The sequence below is a fragment of the Hyaena hyaena genome, unplaced genomic scaffold (genome assembly GCF_003009895.1).
Source record: "Hyaena hyaena isolate Hyena2069 unplaced genomic scaffold, ASM300989v1 scaffold_86, whole genome shotgun sequence".
NCBI classification, from domain to species: domain Eukaryota; kingdom Metazoa; phylum Chordata; class Mammalia; order Carnivora; family Hyaenidae; genus Hyaena; species Hyaena hyaena.
The window spans coordinates 2,747,162-2,764,482 of record NW_024080721.1 but is presented as its reverse complement, the minus strand read 5'-3'; the positions used below and the strand labels follow the sequence as shown (position 1 = coordinate 2,764,482).

Genomic DNA, 17,321 nt, shown 5'->3' with positions numbered 1-17,321 from the left:
GTTGCTACTTTATAACTTTGTCTAATAGCTTGGTCTTGTACTACTGTTAACATGTTACTCATGGTTCTCTCCCTCAACAGTGGATTGTGATGTATCAGCTGTATCTGGGCACCAGGAAGAAATAGCATGAGCACATTTCTTTTTACATGCCTATAGTTAAGGCCCACTCTGGGATTTATGGAATTCTGAGAGGCAGTATTACTAGTGGTTCACAGCACTAACAGACTCCCTGCATTGTTGAACCCTCGCCCGTACTGTGAGCTCTGTAACTTTAGGCAAATTTCTTCACTTCTCTGTAGCTTAGATTTCTTGGGCAGATATAATATAGCTCATATGTGAGAAATCCATAAGGGGATTAAATTAGGTACTACATCTCAAGTGCTCAGAACAGGGCTTGGCACATAAAAAGCGCAGACATAATAAGTTTTGTGATGATGCTGATGCCAAACTTGTTGCAGGGGGAAGAAACGTGAGCATTTTAGAGACCCTGCGGTCAGAATAGTTCTTTCTGCAGACTGGAACACAGGCCCACTGTAACTGGAGTCGTGTGTGGCTGACTTTGAGCAGTAACCCGTGGGGCTTTCTGCAAAGTGAAGTCACTTGCCCCAGGGTCCTGTGACTTACTAGCCACAGAACTGATCCTGGAGCCTGGCTCTGTTCATTCTTTTTCCAGTTTGCTTGAGAGAATCTAAGTTTTATACTTTATGCAGCAATGTCTTCTTTGAGCCTTTTCACTAACATTTACAAAGATTGTATCCACATTTTAAATGCTCTTTGACACATAATCCTTTTTTAAAGGTGTCCATGTTTAAAATTGTGATGCAGCTGGCAAGTCTTTAGGGGGTGGTTGTATGAAGTTAAAAGTTGGAATAGATGAAGATCAAGGGGGATGGACAACATATATGGGGGAGGGGGGAAATTACCATTTTAGTACCGCCTAGTGTTGCACAAACCTCTGAGGTAGGTCGTGTTGTCCCCTAGCTTCATTAGAGATGGGAAATCAAAGGTGAGGGCCTTGTCCAAGGTCACACAGGCACTGCACAGTTGAGCTAGCATTTGAACCCAGATTTGCCTCACTTCAAATGTGTGCTCCTTGGAATACGTATGACTCTCAGTTTTATTTTCTTCTACAGAGTCTTAGTTTTTTTGCTGACCATTTTTGATTTAGTACTTTAGAATCAAGTTTGTAAGTATAGCCTAATGAGGCTTTTAATAGGTTTCCAGACAGTAGCCACCTGTTACAAAATGAGATGGTTTGTTCTGCGTGCTCTGGTTGTATAGAGTCGTGATTTGATTAGTGGTTTATAGTTTTAGTTAGGCCAGTAGGTCGTGTTTATTTTTCATGGTAGTCTTGTAGAGAAGATGGGAGGCCTTTGTTACAGCGGGCAACACAAAAGCCTGGGTATTATTGGAAGGCCTGGGCTGCGTCCTGACTCAGTGTCTACTCAGTTCACTCTGGGCAAGTCATTCCACCTCTCTGGGCTTCAGTCATACCATTGTTACACTAAGACGACCAGACTGAAAACCCCTTGTCTCTTTTGCTCTTTTTTTTTTTTCCTCTTCATGTTAGTGGGTGGGGGATGGGGGGAGAGAATGTTAAGCAGGCTCCATACTGAGCATGGGGCTTGATCCCACGAAATCAAGAGTTAGATGCTCAACCGACTGAGACACCCAGGCACCCCTCTTTGGCCCTTATTTCAGTGTTCCTATGTGTAAACTTTCTGACTTGCCTTCCCCAGCCCCTCCCCCCCCCCCCCCTTCTGACTTGCCTTCCCCCCCCCCCCCCCCGGTACTAGGTGCCTCTCCTTTTGCCTTGGGTCTTGAAGTCAGTTTCTTTATGAGGGTTTTATGGCGTGTAACCACACTTTAACATTTTTCTTTTCTGGTTGGTCAGGTGCCTAGTGTTATTTCACAGTACAGTAGTTCTCTGCTTCAGGTAATATCACAATATGTGTTTTTAAATTTTCTGCTTTTGTACTTACAACTAAATGGCTAAGAACTAAATGTTATCTGGTTGTAAAGTACAAGCCTAGTAAGTCAAACTAATGATTAACAAATTCTCAAGTGCTTCACATCAGATTTCATAGTCAACTTTTAAGTATTTATGCTGTGGAGTTCTAGGAGCTCTTTGTTTTGGGAAAAAGAAAAATACTAACCAGAGACAATTGGAGTGGAAAAGAAAGGACCAAAATGTAGAATCAAATTTGAAGATGTGAAGAACATGCTTAAGAGAGTATTCTTTGGCTATAATTGATACTCTACTAAAGGTGGCATGCTGGTTTAGACCATAGGATTATTTCCAGTCCAGGGTTCTATCATTGGTAGGAGACGGCAGAGATATTTGCCACCCCTGAGCATTCATAACTCCTAAACTTCTATTATGCATTAATTTGTTCCACAAGAAGTTTTTATAGCCCATTATGCTGGTCCTGTTCTATATGCCAGTCTCAGAGGGGTCCTAGTCTAGGTAAACAACTCTTCCCTCGTTGTATCAGCTGGTTCATTTACTCCTGGATTCTCTAAGTTGTGAGACAGAAACTCAGGTTACTAACATGACCTTCACAGATGTTGGCTGTCTTTTTACAGTATGGTTTTATTCTCTGTTCAGTGTTCGTGTGTGAGTTTTAAGTTTTTCCTATGTATGTAAGTTTTGTACAGTAGATTATAAGTTATTTGAATTGCAGATTTTAAAAATCTTTTTTCATATCTTTTCCCTCTTCCCCCACTTGTGTTTTCATATGTAATACATTATTCAGTAAATGTTTATTAAATGATACAGCTGTGTGATATTCTGACAACTGTTCAGCTGAGATCAAAGGTTAAACAAAATACAGTTTTCTGTGTATTTTATTTACCTCTGCTGTATTTGTGCTTATTAAATGTTTACGTACTATAACAACTGAACTTTCTTAGGATCTCTCTTTCCCAGAGAAGCTCACTTAAAACAGCATTTCACAAATTCTGTTTTGTAGAACACTAGTCTTATGAGAGAGTAGTAGTTGGGAGAAGTTTCAGAATGAAATTTAAGTTTGGGAAAATACTGGGTTAAAAACAGTTAATCAGATTTTAATTGCGGGTAGTAATTGTGTTACTGTTTTTCTGCAGTGCTTGTCAGAGTTTTTAATAATGTCCATTGTGGCTGTCCAGGAAGGAAATATAATGTGCAGTACTTCCCAATTTGCCAAGTTTATTTTATTTGTTTACAAGAACACCCTCCCACCCCCCAGGAAATACTTCCCTCAAAGTCTTGAAGGAGGGTTCTACTGAAAGACAGTTTGAGAAACCTTATTTACATACTTTTTACATATCCATACATAGTGCGGAATTCAAAGCATTTACTTTTTGATTGGGATGATTACTTATATCAGGTTTGGAATCCAACTAAGGTTGGAATAACTTAATTTTCAGTTTTATTAGGTAAAAGAATGAACACTTTAGAGAAGTTTTTTGTTTTCTGTTTTTTTTACTTCAACTCATGTGAGAAATTACATTTTCAATCAGTGACCCACCACCATACATGAACACACTGTCAAAACTGAGAAGGAAGTTTCATGAAACAATACTTAGGCCTTCCTGTGTATGATGTGCTCGAATACTTTTCATTCTACTTTATTTTTTAATGTAAGCTGTGAGCTACTAAAATAAGGCACCATGTAATTTGAGAAACACTGTGAAATTACATGAGTTTATAAATGCCTCAGCTGCTATTGTGAGAAGGCAATGGAGAGACTTAAAAAACTAAAGCTTGGCATAGAGATAAGAAGAGGAGCTCTAGCCTTGGAATTCCTGGATTTAGATTCCGGTTGTGTTTCCTTGGGCGGGATGTTTAATCCCCATTCTGCTTCCACTTTCTCATCTGTAAAGTAGCAAGAATGGATCCTGTGCATTAAGTAGTTGTGAAGATTCAGTGAGAAATACTCTGCGTCATGTGTCCGATGTGCTCTAAGTGTCCAGTCCATTTTAGCTTTTATGATAACTGAAGCTGTGAGACTCTCTTCTGTACCATACACATTGTCACAAGTATTTTAAGCCTTTGAACGTGTTAAAGTGGACTTCATGTGAGCCTCGACTCTTTTGATCTATAGCTAGATGTATCATTCATTGTGATATCAGCCTTCTGGAATAGTTTAAAATAGCCATAAGCACCCACTTAAAGTTGTTTTGCCTCATAGTTGCAAATGGACTCATAATTGCTGACCTTTATGCTATATTATTATATTTTTAAAACCATTCTTTTTAACTATCTAAAATTTAGAAAAATTTCTCTTTATAATGTCATTAAATACAAAAATATGTACATACCCACATGAATGATTAACTTAGCATTCCCATAGTTTTAGTTTGCTGAAAGACGAACAAGGCAAGGCAAAAGTTGCTGTTTCTTGTTTTATGCGTGTTTCTGCAGTTCTAAAATTCCCCCATCCTCAATATTTTATATTGGTATTGGGAGTTTAATTCTGTGTTCTGACCTCAGGAAAGGGACATTTATAGGGATTAACAATGGTAGGTGCCAGATCTACTCTGCAGACTGTTCACTGTTGTCTTCCTACACTTATGTAACCTAGAGGCACCTGCACGGCCTGTCCCTTGCTGAAACGAGAGGTTCTGATCGGCGTCGTTGAGGTATAACAGTTCAGGGTTAAGCAGCATAAAGATTATCTACTTGTGGAAGCAAAAAACAAAGTAAAAAGAGTAAATAATTGCAAACATAGCACATGTATGTTACCTGCTGGTATCAGGTTGACCTCTCTATTAACCTCATTTAATCCTATAATAACCTTGTTTTCATCCCCATATTTTCAGGCGAGTAAATGGAGAGAAAGGAAGCTAGATAACTGGTCTGAAGCCCTACATCTAGATTTGAAATCCTGGTCTCAGAGGGTACGCTTGTAACCGACCACTGTGTTGCTTCCACCAGAAGGTACTGGAATGTAGAATCATCCTGGAACATAAGAAACTTCTGTAACAGAAACACGAGGTCAAGTCTTCTGGTTAGGATGTGTGAAATCCTAGGACGCTGAGAGAATGTTCACATTACTGATTTGCCATCCGTTATCTTTTTTTTTTTTTTTTTAATGTTTTATTTATTGAGAGAGAGATTGAGAGCTGGAGAGAATCCCAAGCAGGCCCCAGGTTGTCGGCGCAGAGGCTAACACAGGGTTCAATGACCTGAGCAGAAATCAAGAGTCAGATACTTAACCAACCGACTGAGCCACCCAGGGGCCCCTGCTGTCAATGACCTTTGAAGACTTGTGAAGACAGGGGGCTGTGCCAGGAAGATTTGAGAGCTAATGTACTGTTTTCCCGAAAATGGGAAAGGTGGAACCCACAAATCCTAGAGACTGAAATTGATGTTGATTCCTGAACATATTCCAGAAGGGAGTGAGTCCTTAGCATAGTGTTGATTTCTGTAAGCTACAAAACATAGTTTATTAACTATTTCCTTTTGTAATAGAATTCTGAGTGTCTTGGATAAGAATGTAGGCAAGATACAGATGTCTGTAAAGATAGTTTCACTCACATTTGAGAGTATCTGAAAAGTGTACAAGTGCATAAGTTGGAATATTTTCTAGGATTTGAAGTCATTTTGATGTTTTTACAAGATCACTTATGTTCATTGCATTACAATATAAGCTGCGTAATATGCTCTTCTTATTGCTGCGTAGCACCTTACCGCAGTCAGGGGCCTGCGTCCCTGTGCCTTGCCTTCCCCAGGAGACACAAAGGAACTAGAACTGGTAACGTCTTCCTGGCATGTGCACACAGCAAAGTACATACTTTCTAGCTTTATATTGTTAAGATTATTCATCCCTGTTCTTTACAGTGGTCATAACCCATTTGTTTACTCAAGAGCTAGTCTGGCTCCTATTCCTGAACACTCCATGGTGTGTGATTAGAAGCTCCGTCAATGGGAAGAGGGCTGGACAATAGAGTGCATTCCTCCTTCACACAAGGTATAACCTTACGGGGGATGGTGGTGAGGGCAGGCATGTTAGTTTTTCCTTGTTTATCTGATGAAAGCTGCCCCACTTTTACACTTAAATACACTGAAAGGAAGACGAGAGGTGAGGGTGCTTAGCATAGGGCACTGTGTACAGACACTCCGCAGGTGTGTGGAAAGGTCAAAACTATCTTCTACAGAGACTTGCATTGTTGTTGAAAGGAGAAAGAAATAAGAAAGAGGAGGAACAAGACAGACTTTAAAATTTTAAAGAGATTTTTCAATAAATGGTCTCATTTATTCTGGATCCTAGAAGAATACCAAAAGATAACAAAGTCATGTTTCAGAACTAGCAAAAACTCTTAGAAACCTGGTCAACCTGTTAAGATATTACAAAGGAAGAATACTATGTTTCAATTTAACTTAGGGAAGTAGTCATGAAAATCCTAAGTAAAACACCAGCAAATAATTGAATAGGCATTTGTTTTCATTTAAGACAAATAACAGGTAACACTTGCTATTTACTGTGTGCCAAGCCTTGTTATAATGATCCTCCCCACAGCCCTGATGAAGAGGTTGTTATTAGTATTATTACCCTCATTTTACAGATGAAGGAATTTAGACCAAGAGGTAAAATCATCTGCCCCAGGGTAAATGGGTAGTAAGTCACAGAGCCTGGGGTTTCAAACCCTTGGGGTACCTTGGGGTACGGCACCAGTGTGCATTACACCCTTGTGCTGTGTCATCCAGTATGTGACAAGGTAACAGTGCTAATTTACCAGTTCTTGATTATGAGCTCTTTAAAAGCCAGCAGGAGAGAAAAGATTATCTGTCTTAAAGCAACAGCAAACAGCCTGCCAGTGGGAAAACTATGGTAGACTTCCCCTTGAAATAAGAAAGTGAAGTAGGCGTGCCTAGTACCACTTCCGATGCTCATATCATCCTGGCCAATGCTAGAGAACATTGAGTAGAATGTATTAACTGTTGGGAAAAAATGGTGGAAAATACCAATATGTGCAGATGTTACCGTCTTAAACCTAGGAAAGCCAACAGAATCAACTGAAAAACTCAGAATTCAGTAAGGTAGCCATATACCACATAAAGATATTTAAAATTGGTAGCTTTTTTTTTTTTTCTTTCTAGCACTGTCTAGTTGTAAAAATATTAGGGGGCACCTGGGTGGCTCAGCCAATTAAGCATCCGACTCTTGATTTCAGCTCATCTCATGGTCGTGGGATTGAGCCCAGCATCAGGCTCCACGCTGGGCGTGGAGCTTGCTTAGGATTCTGTCTCCCTCTGCCTCTACCCTGCTTATGTTCTTACTCGCTCTTTCAAATAAATAAATAAATAAAATATATATTATGTAATAAATATAGTAAATTTATAATTCTATTACATATAATATGTATTTTATTATGTATTATGTGTGTGATTTTTTATGTAATGAATATATAATATATATTAGAAGAAAAATCTCGTACGACAATGAAATGCCTAAGGTGGGTGGGATCTCTGTGAAGAAAACTATAAACTTAATTGAGTGGAAAGAAGATGCAAGAATAGAGAGTTACCATGCTCTTGAATGTGAAGACTGAATGAATGTTAGGAAGCAAGAAGATTGTTCAAGTTAGCTTACTGTTGGCTAGAGACTAAAGTCACATCTTTAAAAGGTTAACTTAGGGAGCTCAGTGAAAGGTATATATGTACCTCCTAGGTGAGTGAGATCAGACATCAGTGGAGAAAGAGGAAGGATTATTTAGCAGAAGATTTTTAGATAATTGGTTATTCTTTGGGAAAATCAATTCGGAAAATTGATGAAAGAATGCATTTAAAACATAAATTAGAAGAACATTTATATGAATATTTATCAGACCTTTGGATGAGGAAGTAGGCTTATTTCCATTGCTATCAAGTGATCAAAAGAAAAAAAACCCCAAGATAAATATGTGAAACAAGTTTGCATGATGAAGATAAAGGGTTAATATTTAGTTCAGTATAGCAAAAGCTCATTCAAACTGGCAGCTGCTGTTTATTAGTAAATGCTATCCTGGATGCTTAATTGATGTTAAAATTTTAAGTCATGATATCATTTTATAGTAAGGTAAATGTTTTGCCCCAGGGTTTCGGTATATACCTCTCTTCTAAATGGCAGAACTGGGGTTCCAACTTGGGTCTGTTAAGTGCTTCTCCTCTTAACCCTTGAAGCATGCTGTTTTTCAAGCATGTCAAAGACTCAGACACTGGATAAATGAACAGCCAATTCAGGTAGTAGCTAGATAAAAGAAATACAAATAAACAACGAGGGGGATGTTAATTGAGATTTTTTTTTTTAAAGTGGTAATGCATATGTTAGTAGGGATGCATTGAGAGGGCGATTAAGGCAATGATGGTATTCTGCCCGTTTGGCCTTTCTGGGAAATACTTTGGTCCAGTATATATCCAGATTCTTTAGATGTTCCTTTCATGTAAGCCAGGAGAAGATAAAATAAAATGTATTTGTTTTTCATCCTTACTGCAAGTGATCCCCAGTGTCTTTAAAAAAAAAAAAAGAAAAGAAAAGAAAGAAACCCAGCTATTTGATTGATTGTGGTGATGGCTACACAACTCTAAACTATTGGAACTATTGAATTAGTATACTGTAAGTAAGCGAATGGTGTGCTGTGTAAATTATTGTCAGTAAAGCTGTTACTTTAAATTAGCTATTAGGTGAAAGAAGAAAATGGGAGTGTGCTTCTCTGAATCATTGAATTGTTAAAGATGTTCAGTTGTTAAAGATGTTCAAAATTAGATTCTTCCAGTTGATGCTGCTCTGATTTTATTGGAATACCCTATTTAATGTAGCACATAAACCTAAAGAAGGTGAAATTAGTGCTGAGGATATCCTAGTGGTCAAAGTAGAGCGAGCTGGTAGCCGAGCGAGGTCACCTCTTAGCAGGGAGCTCACAAGTTTTATGGTTTCAGGTTTATCAGTCATTCCTAAGATCACGTGCTTGGATTTTAGGAGACACCTTACACCTAATCTTTCTTTAAAACTCATGAGTGTGCACAAACACACCTCTCACTGTTGATTTTCTTTAGTATCCTACCTTATGAAGATGATGTGAAGATGGCCCTTGTTCTCTAGGGGCATACATGAAATGTGTTTCTTGTAATTTTCAAATACAAGGGTAATAAGCCAGGGAAAATAGCTCAGAGGTTGGGGCGGGGGTATGGAGATGGGGAGCTCACACTGAGATATACGGAGCTCTTGCAGAAATTAGATCAGTGGGATCAGCCTGTTCTGATCCCTTCAGCAGTGACAGCATGGTGGAGTGAATCAGACTAATATTTCAGTTTGTAAGGGAACTGACAACTTGTTGACCACCTGGCCTGGAGCAAAGAGTATTTGGTGGGAAGTGAAGAGTTACAGTTATTCTTTGACATGGGCATATTCCTTCATCAACCCAGTGAATTTTGATGTTTACTGATTTGAAATACCAACTATTGCCAAAGGAGACCTACTTTTATCACCACTAATAAATTATTCACGTGCAGGTGATTCTGCTAGCCCCTGCTCTAAGTGGAGGGTGCTTTGCCATAATCGGGGAAATGAAGTAGAAAAGTTGGGTGGTCATAGGGGAGGCAAGGTAGCCACAGTTTAGTATTAGTGACCAAATGTCTTGTTTGCCATGAAAAGTCCAGGTTTATGTCTCTTGTCCCCACATACTCATTGCATCCCCCTTCGTTCCCCACAATTGTCCTGGTTTGGATGATAAATTATGTCATCTAACATAGAGCAGTGGCAAAACTTGCTGTTTCTTGACCCCCCCTCCTCTCATTTTTTGATGCTTAGAGTACAAGGCTGTTTGTCAACCCCTTAAGTAGCTTGACTTCCAGGTAGTAGTTCTGGAGCCAGAGTAGCTACACGGTCCCTTTGAAACCCAGAGGATTTTTCACTAGATTGTCTTGACTTCTCTGAATGAGAGCTGTGATGTTCTAACTCTAAAATGTTCTGCTTTGCCTCAGGTCAGACACTGAGACACTAAATGTAAACACTTTGTTTTCACCCAGATTCCCTCCACTCTCCCTCCGCTTCTCAGGAACTGCTGAAGAAGAAGAGAAGGTGTGGAGTCCTAGTTTTTAAACGGTTGTTCTTGGGTGCCTTATAACTGCTTCAGGAGATGACCTACCACTATTCATACACCTTATTTATATAATTTTTTCATCTTTTACTTTGCCATATTTCTTCCAAGTTTTAGAGCAATAGTACCCGAAGGGAAAGATCAGGAGTTTCACAAGATCATCTTGAGAGTTTGCTTTAGGATGGCTAGTAAGAAAGTTGCATTCAATTTACATTTGCTTGTATAATCTTGAGCTTTAGTCTCAATTTGTGAGAATAAACAGACATACCTATTCCACATTTTAATTTTTTTCATGTTTCTTCCACTGTCACTTCATGACACATTTCAGATATTCAGCTCTGAACGCAGGTATGCAGGGTCCATGCAGGAATAAAAGTGCCGCTCTCAGTCTTCACTAGCCAAGTTTCGGCCCTCTACAGGGTCAAGAGGAGAAATTGCTTAGCCCTGCCCCTGTTGGAGCTGACTTTTTGGCGCGCAGGACTGGAGCAGTGATACCCCTGTGTTCCTTGGAATTCTCTTGTTTCTGCCAACAAGATAGGGAATCAGTGGACACTTATCTCAGGAGAAGTACGGGAAGAGGCAGTAAAGCACCTGGGTCTTCGACAGTCGAAACCAGGAACGCCAACTTTATTATGACTCCATTTGCTGCTGCCTTGCTCTTCCCTGCTCTGCTTGCTCACGTCATCCTCTCTGTGCAGACCAGCCATCAGGCCACCTGCACTCCGTAAATATTCTTTTCATGGAGCTTCAGCTCTGCAGTTGAGCCTTTGACTAAGGAGAGGTCTACCTGCCCCTCTAGGTTACTTTGCTAGGGCCAGGGGGAGTATGCTTCTTACAGCACCTGGAGCACCTCCCCCGGAGCTGTGTTAATGGCAGTGGGGGGGGGGGCGGTGGCGGGGGCAGGGGCAGTTGCCAGAAAGGATGGGGGGGGCATCTTCAGAGTGACCTTGTGACCTTCACAACTGTGAGGATTGTTGGGATTCTTACCCTCCTGTCTGATTTGTTTAGGTGACCAAGAATAAGTTCACATGAACTGCTTGGTTATTTTTCTGCCCTGAGGCCACATACCCCTTCCTTTTCTCATTTTGTCCTCACATTTTAGCCTGAGAAGCCGGCTCCTTTTTCTCTTCTGCCCATAGATATCCTCAAGGCCAAGAGGAGTCTATAAAGGACTGGATCACAGAATCCCAAAGGAATTCCACCCCAGACTAAAAGCTACTGCACTGATACTCACTCAGCAGTCCCAGAAATACACAAGGAGGGACTGGAATGTTTGCTCCGCAAGGGTGGAATGTTCGGCTTTGTTAATCTGCTTTAGTCTAAAACACCAGTATTTGACTAGGTGGCATTTTGGTTTCTCTCTTCATTTGCAGTTTGTTTACATTTACCTTGTGCCCTCTGCCTGTTTCCTCCTCCCTGCCCTCCCCCCAAATCATATTCTTAATTGCTTTTACTAATTTCTGAGAAGAGATTGGGATAGAATATAGAAGTTTAAAGTACAGCTCAGCCATTTAAATTTATGAATGGTATTTTATACACTAGTGGAATAGAATACATTTTGTATAACTGGTTAAAAAGTATTTTTCTAGAAATGCAGCCATTTAGACCTTAACATCTGCAATGTCTCACATAATAGAGACTTGAAAAATATTTTGAATCAACTTGGAAATTTTTTTATTCATCCTTACTTGTCAGAAAGGAGAACGACAGGGACTAAATAGGCGTTGTGCGCTGGAGAAGGTGCTGTTTGAGAGATGGGCTTGTGCCGACCACCTCTCAAATTACAAGAATGCCTGGGCTGTTGTTATCACAAATAAGAATTATTGGACTCTGAAGAAAAATGCTACAAGTACCTTATTTGACAGTACCCCATGCATGTTGATTGCCTTGATACATACACTTTCCCTGTTAGACTTAATGTAGTCATCTCTCCCAGCCAGGATGTCCCCTTAGCAAGGTTACCTGTTTTCACCTGATGGAGAAAACTGACACACTAGACCTTGCGGTGTTTACCCAATTTATCCTGTTGGCAAGGTTAAAAGCCACCCCCTCGTGCTAAAATTAGCTGTTCTTTCATGTTCCTTGCCTTCTAGTTTAGGGAAATGGAAAAAGTTAGGGGTATGTTTCCTTCTCTTTTCTTTCCCCTTATGTCCCTTCCCCCTCCCCCACCATCACCCTCAAAGATTTACATAAAGAGCAAAGGAAAAATAAGGAAAGGCAAGTAGAATGATTCTTGGGCAGGGTAAGTACACAAATAAAAGCATGTCTTTTACACTAGATAGTTAGGCATCAGACCTGTGGCTCTTAAGTTTTAGTGGCCAGAACAAAGAAGAAAACAAGATCAAGTGCAAGACTGTTCATGAGATAAAAAACAAACCCGCCACTTAGGAGAAGTGTAATCTTTCCAGGAATGGAGATCTGTGGATCCTTTATTAGCAGGCTCTTTGAGTCCGTAGTACATTTCTCTCAATTCTCTACAGTGTCTGTAAAACCCAAGTTCACGTTTAAGGTTATCTTAGTATAAAAACATAAGGAATAATATTAGGCCAGAGTACAGTTCAATTAAATCGTTACTTTTCTGATGCCCTGGAGCATATAGAGGACGTGGCCCTCTATAATCGTTCATACCATTGAACTTTTTATTAAAATTGGGTACCAGAGAAGTCCAAGGTTATAACTTTCTAGTAACCACTCTGCCTTAACGGTTGGCTAAGCTGGCCAGCAATTCTAATATCGGCCTTTGAAAATTAGAGAGCTTAGGGGCTCAATCAGTTAAGCTTCCGACTTCGACTTCGGCTCAGGTCATGATCTCATGGTTAACAAGTTTGAGCCCCACTTTCAGCTCTGTGCTGACAGCTCAGAGCCTGGAGCCTACTTTAGATTTTGTGTCTCTGCCCCTCCCCCACTTGTTTTCTCTCTCTCCCCCCCCTAAATAAACATTAAAGCATTTTTTAAATAAAAATAAAAAAAGAAAATTAAAGAGTTTAACCAGGACTTGATTTCAGATGTAGTTATATAGATTGACTTGGAGGCCAGGTCAGTGTTTTCCTCAGAAAATAGTTCTGTGTTCAACATGAGGACATGATTATTATAAAGTAGTAGTTTAAACTTTTTTGTTAAATTTCTGACACTGAAGTTCAGTATGAAAAACTGATAGGAAGGAGGTGTTTGGGCTCACCTGCCTTCTTTGGGGCTTAGAGAAAGTTTTAAAATTGGCTGTTGGATTCATGACTAATGTCATTTTAGTCTGGAAAAATTTAAAAAGCCTGCATCGTCAATCACCCACTGGAATAGGCTCGCCCTGTGCAGCCTCCTACTCCCAGGAACACCTATAGAAAGCCCAGTTTTAATTAACATTAACTTCCTGTTTGAACCATTAAAATTTTTACAGGTTGACGATATGGTTAGCAATAATCCAAACATTTGAGAGAGAAGGTTAAAAGCCAGGCAAGTTACGGTATCTGGTGGCTCAGTCGGTTAAACATCCACCGCTTGATTTAGGCTTAGGTCATGATGTCACGGTTCATGGGATCGAGCCCCGTGTCAGCCTCTGCACTGACAAGTGAGGAGCCTGCTTGGGATTCCTCCCCACCCCTGCCTGCCCCCCAGTCCCTCTCTTCCTCTGCCCGTCTTGCAGGCACAGGAATCTCTCAAATAAACATAATAATAATTTTAAAAAAAAGTGGCTTTTGAAGCCTGCAGAGAAATTATAATCTCCAAATGGTTTTTTTTTTTTTTTTTTTTGCAGACTGTAGAGCCCGTAAACGAATATTTTAGTCACCACATTCACTTGGGTTAGTAGATTCTTTTGCTGAAATAGTAAGGAAAACATGAAATGCCCTGTTCTGAACTTTTGTAGAAGGAAATATATTTTCAGTGTTAAGTAATTGCATCCATCGTAGCTCTTCCTGAATGTTTGGGGCCTCTAAAACTTAACTTTTTGTTCTCCCTTGGGTATAAGATGTTTTCGTTGTGTATTTTAGATACAGCTTTCAGATTAAAAAGCAGTTTTCCATTGTGACTGTATTGTGATGTCAACACTCACCTGGAAAGCACCACTCCATCAAGTGTGGAATGTTCTTTGGGCAATAAAAGAAGGCATGTGATTGTTCTGTAAACAGCACTTGGGTTTACAGTGAGTTTCTTACATTCTGCCTTACTCTTCACTTGATACTTTATTTCCTGCCAGAGCTTGATAAAATTACAAAATAATTTTCGTTTTCTTGTCATAATTCAGACTGTTGCATAAAGCCCTCCAGTATATTTATTATAATACATTTTCTGACTCTCACCCAGATTTATCCTGTCTACAGAACACAGCTCAAGACGCACCTATCTCTTCAGTTGAAGTCTGAGGTCGTCAGCACACAGTGCTGTGTCTGTCCTCCGAACTTCCCACTCATATCATGTATCTGGGTTTCTCATACGGGGTCTGATGGCATATGGTAGTCTTCCGTAGATTTCAGTCGTCCTGTGTGTGTGTGTGTGTGTGCGCGCGCGCGCGCGCTTTGCCTCCCCAGTTATATTCTAGGTCCTGGGACAACTCCTAGTGAATGTGTACCACAGGAGGAGGCCTGACTACATCTTTTGGTCCATGAGCTGAGTTTTGGCTCTAGGATCAGGAGCTTTTTCCTTTTAAAGGTGCCAGCAATTTTTTATATTTCATCATGCCGATCAGTTGACAAATGATCTCCAGTTACTTCCTTTGAAATGAATTGTTTTCTAGCCTCATTATTTCACCTAATTTTTCTCTCAGCCCAGGATCAGACATCTGCGTGCCACTTGGTATGCTGATGTGGAGGGCTGGAAGGGGTCTGCTGACTGGCTGGGAGAGAACCTCCCGGAGTAAAGTGTTCTGCGCTGTCCTCTAAGAGCCGTGGCACGATGTGTTCTGTGACTCTACACGCTTCTGCTGGAAAAAGCCTGTTTACACAAATACCACTATACGGTGGCCTTTGAGCAGTTTAAAAAGGAAACAAACCTTCAAATCTCCAACTATGGTGCTTCGGCTCAGGCTGGTTTTGTGGCATGTTTGTGCCTTCATGGGCATTTGTCCAGAACAAAAATAGCAATGCTGTGCCCTTAAGGAAAGTGATTTTCCAGGTTTATATCTGATCCTTTAGATGGAAGTTTGAAGGTTGTAAATTTTCAAAAGGAAATTGTTTTTTTGAAATATAGGAAATTATTTTTTCAAAAGAAAAAATAAACATTTCATTCCTCTCAGGTGTACCTTTTTAGAACCACAGCATTTTTTAAACTTTTTTTTTTAAATCTATCTTTTCTTTGACACACAAGCATTTTTCTAAAATGTTCTTTTTTTCATATTTGAACTTTGTTTCAAATTCTCCCCCTTGTTTACAGTTCCAGTTTAAATTATACTTTGTTTTTAAGGAATTGCCAGCTTTTTAAAAGATCAGGATTGGCTGTTTGCTTTTCTCACTTACTGAAACATGGGTGAAGCCATGATGTTTGCCCGTGATCGTATGGACGATGTTTGCACAACCCAGCAGCTGAGGGAGTAGTAAATTTAACTAGAAGAAAAATGGGTTTGTGGTTTCATGCTTGAAGACCAGTGGTGTCACATTTTAATATGTGAACCTTGATTAACCTTTTCTATTATTAAAATACAGTGCTAGTTTGTCAAGAAATAGTTGTGAAGTTCACATTTTCTCAGACTAATTCTCAAACTATAACAATGTAACTCTTAATTCCTTAAGACTGTCTGGGGCTTAACTTCCTTAAATGTGGGGCGCCTGGGTGGCTCAGTTGGTTTAGGGTCTGACTCTTGGTTTAGGCTCAGGTCATGATCTCCTTGTTCGTGAGATCTAGTCCTGCTTCTGGCTCTGCACTGATGGCTTGGGGCCTGCTTGGGATTCTCTGTCTCGTGCTTGATTCAGCGGCACGTATACTAAAATTGGAATTCTCTGTCTCCCTTTCTCTGCTCCTCCTCTGCTAGCACACACACACACACTCTCTCTCTCAAAATAAGTAAATAAACATTAAAAAGCAGCCTAAAATTTAAAAAAAGACTATACATGAATCAATGTAGGTAAAGTTAAAGATGGCAGATCATATTGATAAAAGGGCTTTAACATATTCATGGAATCAGTCACGTATTACAGATGTTTCTAGATAAGGTTTTGTACTATGTAATTGTAATTTCAAGTCTTAAACCAAGTCTGAAATCTTTTTGCCATATTATGATAATTTGAGAAGTTCAGCATTGTGAATAAGTTAGCTGTCATTAGTCAAAGAGCGACTCTGATTGATTAGAAGTCAGTTTTACAAACTGCAGGTTCCATCCTATCACTTGTTTGTGAAATCAGCCCAGAGGGCTCTGAGTAGTGTTTTAAAGGGAGGCAGGGAGCAAGCAACTAGTACGGAATGAAATAGAATGGAGAATATCACTGCAATGTTAGTTCTTAAGGATAAGTACTGTTTGGTGGTACTGTGTGTGTGATACTTTTTTTAATGTATGAGTATACTTGTGTCATAAAGTCAGAGAAATCTGTAAGCCATCACCACTAGTGGTAATGCAGTTAGGTGGCCTGGTGGCCTTTTGGTTGTTTAAACCTGTAACACAGATTGATGGCATGCTTTAATTGGAAGGCTTCGGTATATGTACTTTTAAGAGGGAGTAAAGGAAGACCTGTGCGACTTGCCGATCAGGTTTGTAGCTGACAGGAATCTGGTAATAAGATGGGGAACATGGGGAACATGTGGAGAAGACTTAGGTCAATTAACTTGCTTAACAGAAAGCAGCCATGTCTGTTACTATCAAAGCTCTTAATGGAGTCCAAGATTAACATTTTTGAAATATATGGATGGGTGATCTTAGCTGGTCAGAGCACGTATGGAATACAAGGTTCTGTTTGAAACACTACTTTTTTTTTTAACTGAAATTTTGTTTCAGATTTTTATTTAAATTCTAGTTAGTTAATACATAGTGCAGTATTGGTTTCAGGTATAGAATTTAGTGGTTCAGGGCACCTGGGTGGCTCAGTTGGTTAAGCATCCGACTTCAGCTCAGGTCAGGACCTCATGGTTTGTGAGTTCGAGTCCTGCATCGGGCTCTGTGTTGACAGCTCAGAGCCTGGAGCCTGCTTTGGATTCTGTGTCTCCCTTTCTCTGCCCCTCCCCACTTATGCTCTCTCTCTCTCTCTCTCAAAAATAAACAAACATTAAAAAAAAAAAGAATTTAGTGGTTCATCACTTCCATATAAGACCCAGTGCTCATCATAGCAAGGTGCCCTCCTTAG

The 17,321-nt window shown here is 39.9% G+C and overlaps 1 protein-coding gene across 3 annotated transcripts in view; it reads left to right on the top strand.

Annotated features, from left to right (window-relative positions):
• CAB39 (calcium binding protein 39) overlaps positions 1-17,321 on the top strand; it is an 85,958-nt gene that overhangs the window by 4,508 nt on the left and 64,129 nt on the right. Inside the window, exon 1 of one of the 3 annotated variants that reach the window (XM_039234593.1) lies at positions 4,804-4,921. The exons of the other annotated variants lie outside the window; for them this stretch is intronic. The gene's annotated coding sequence lies outside the window, so the exon portion shown is untranslated. Of the gene's footprint in view, positions 1-4,803; positions 4,922-17,321 lie in introns of those variants that run through there. 3 annotated transcript variants of the gene reach the window in all.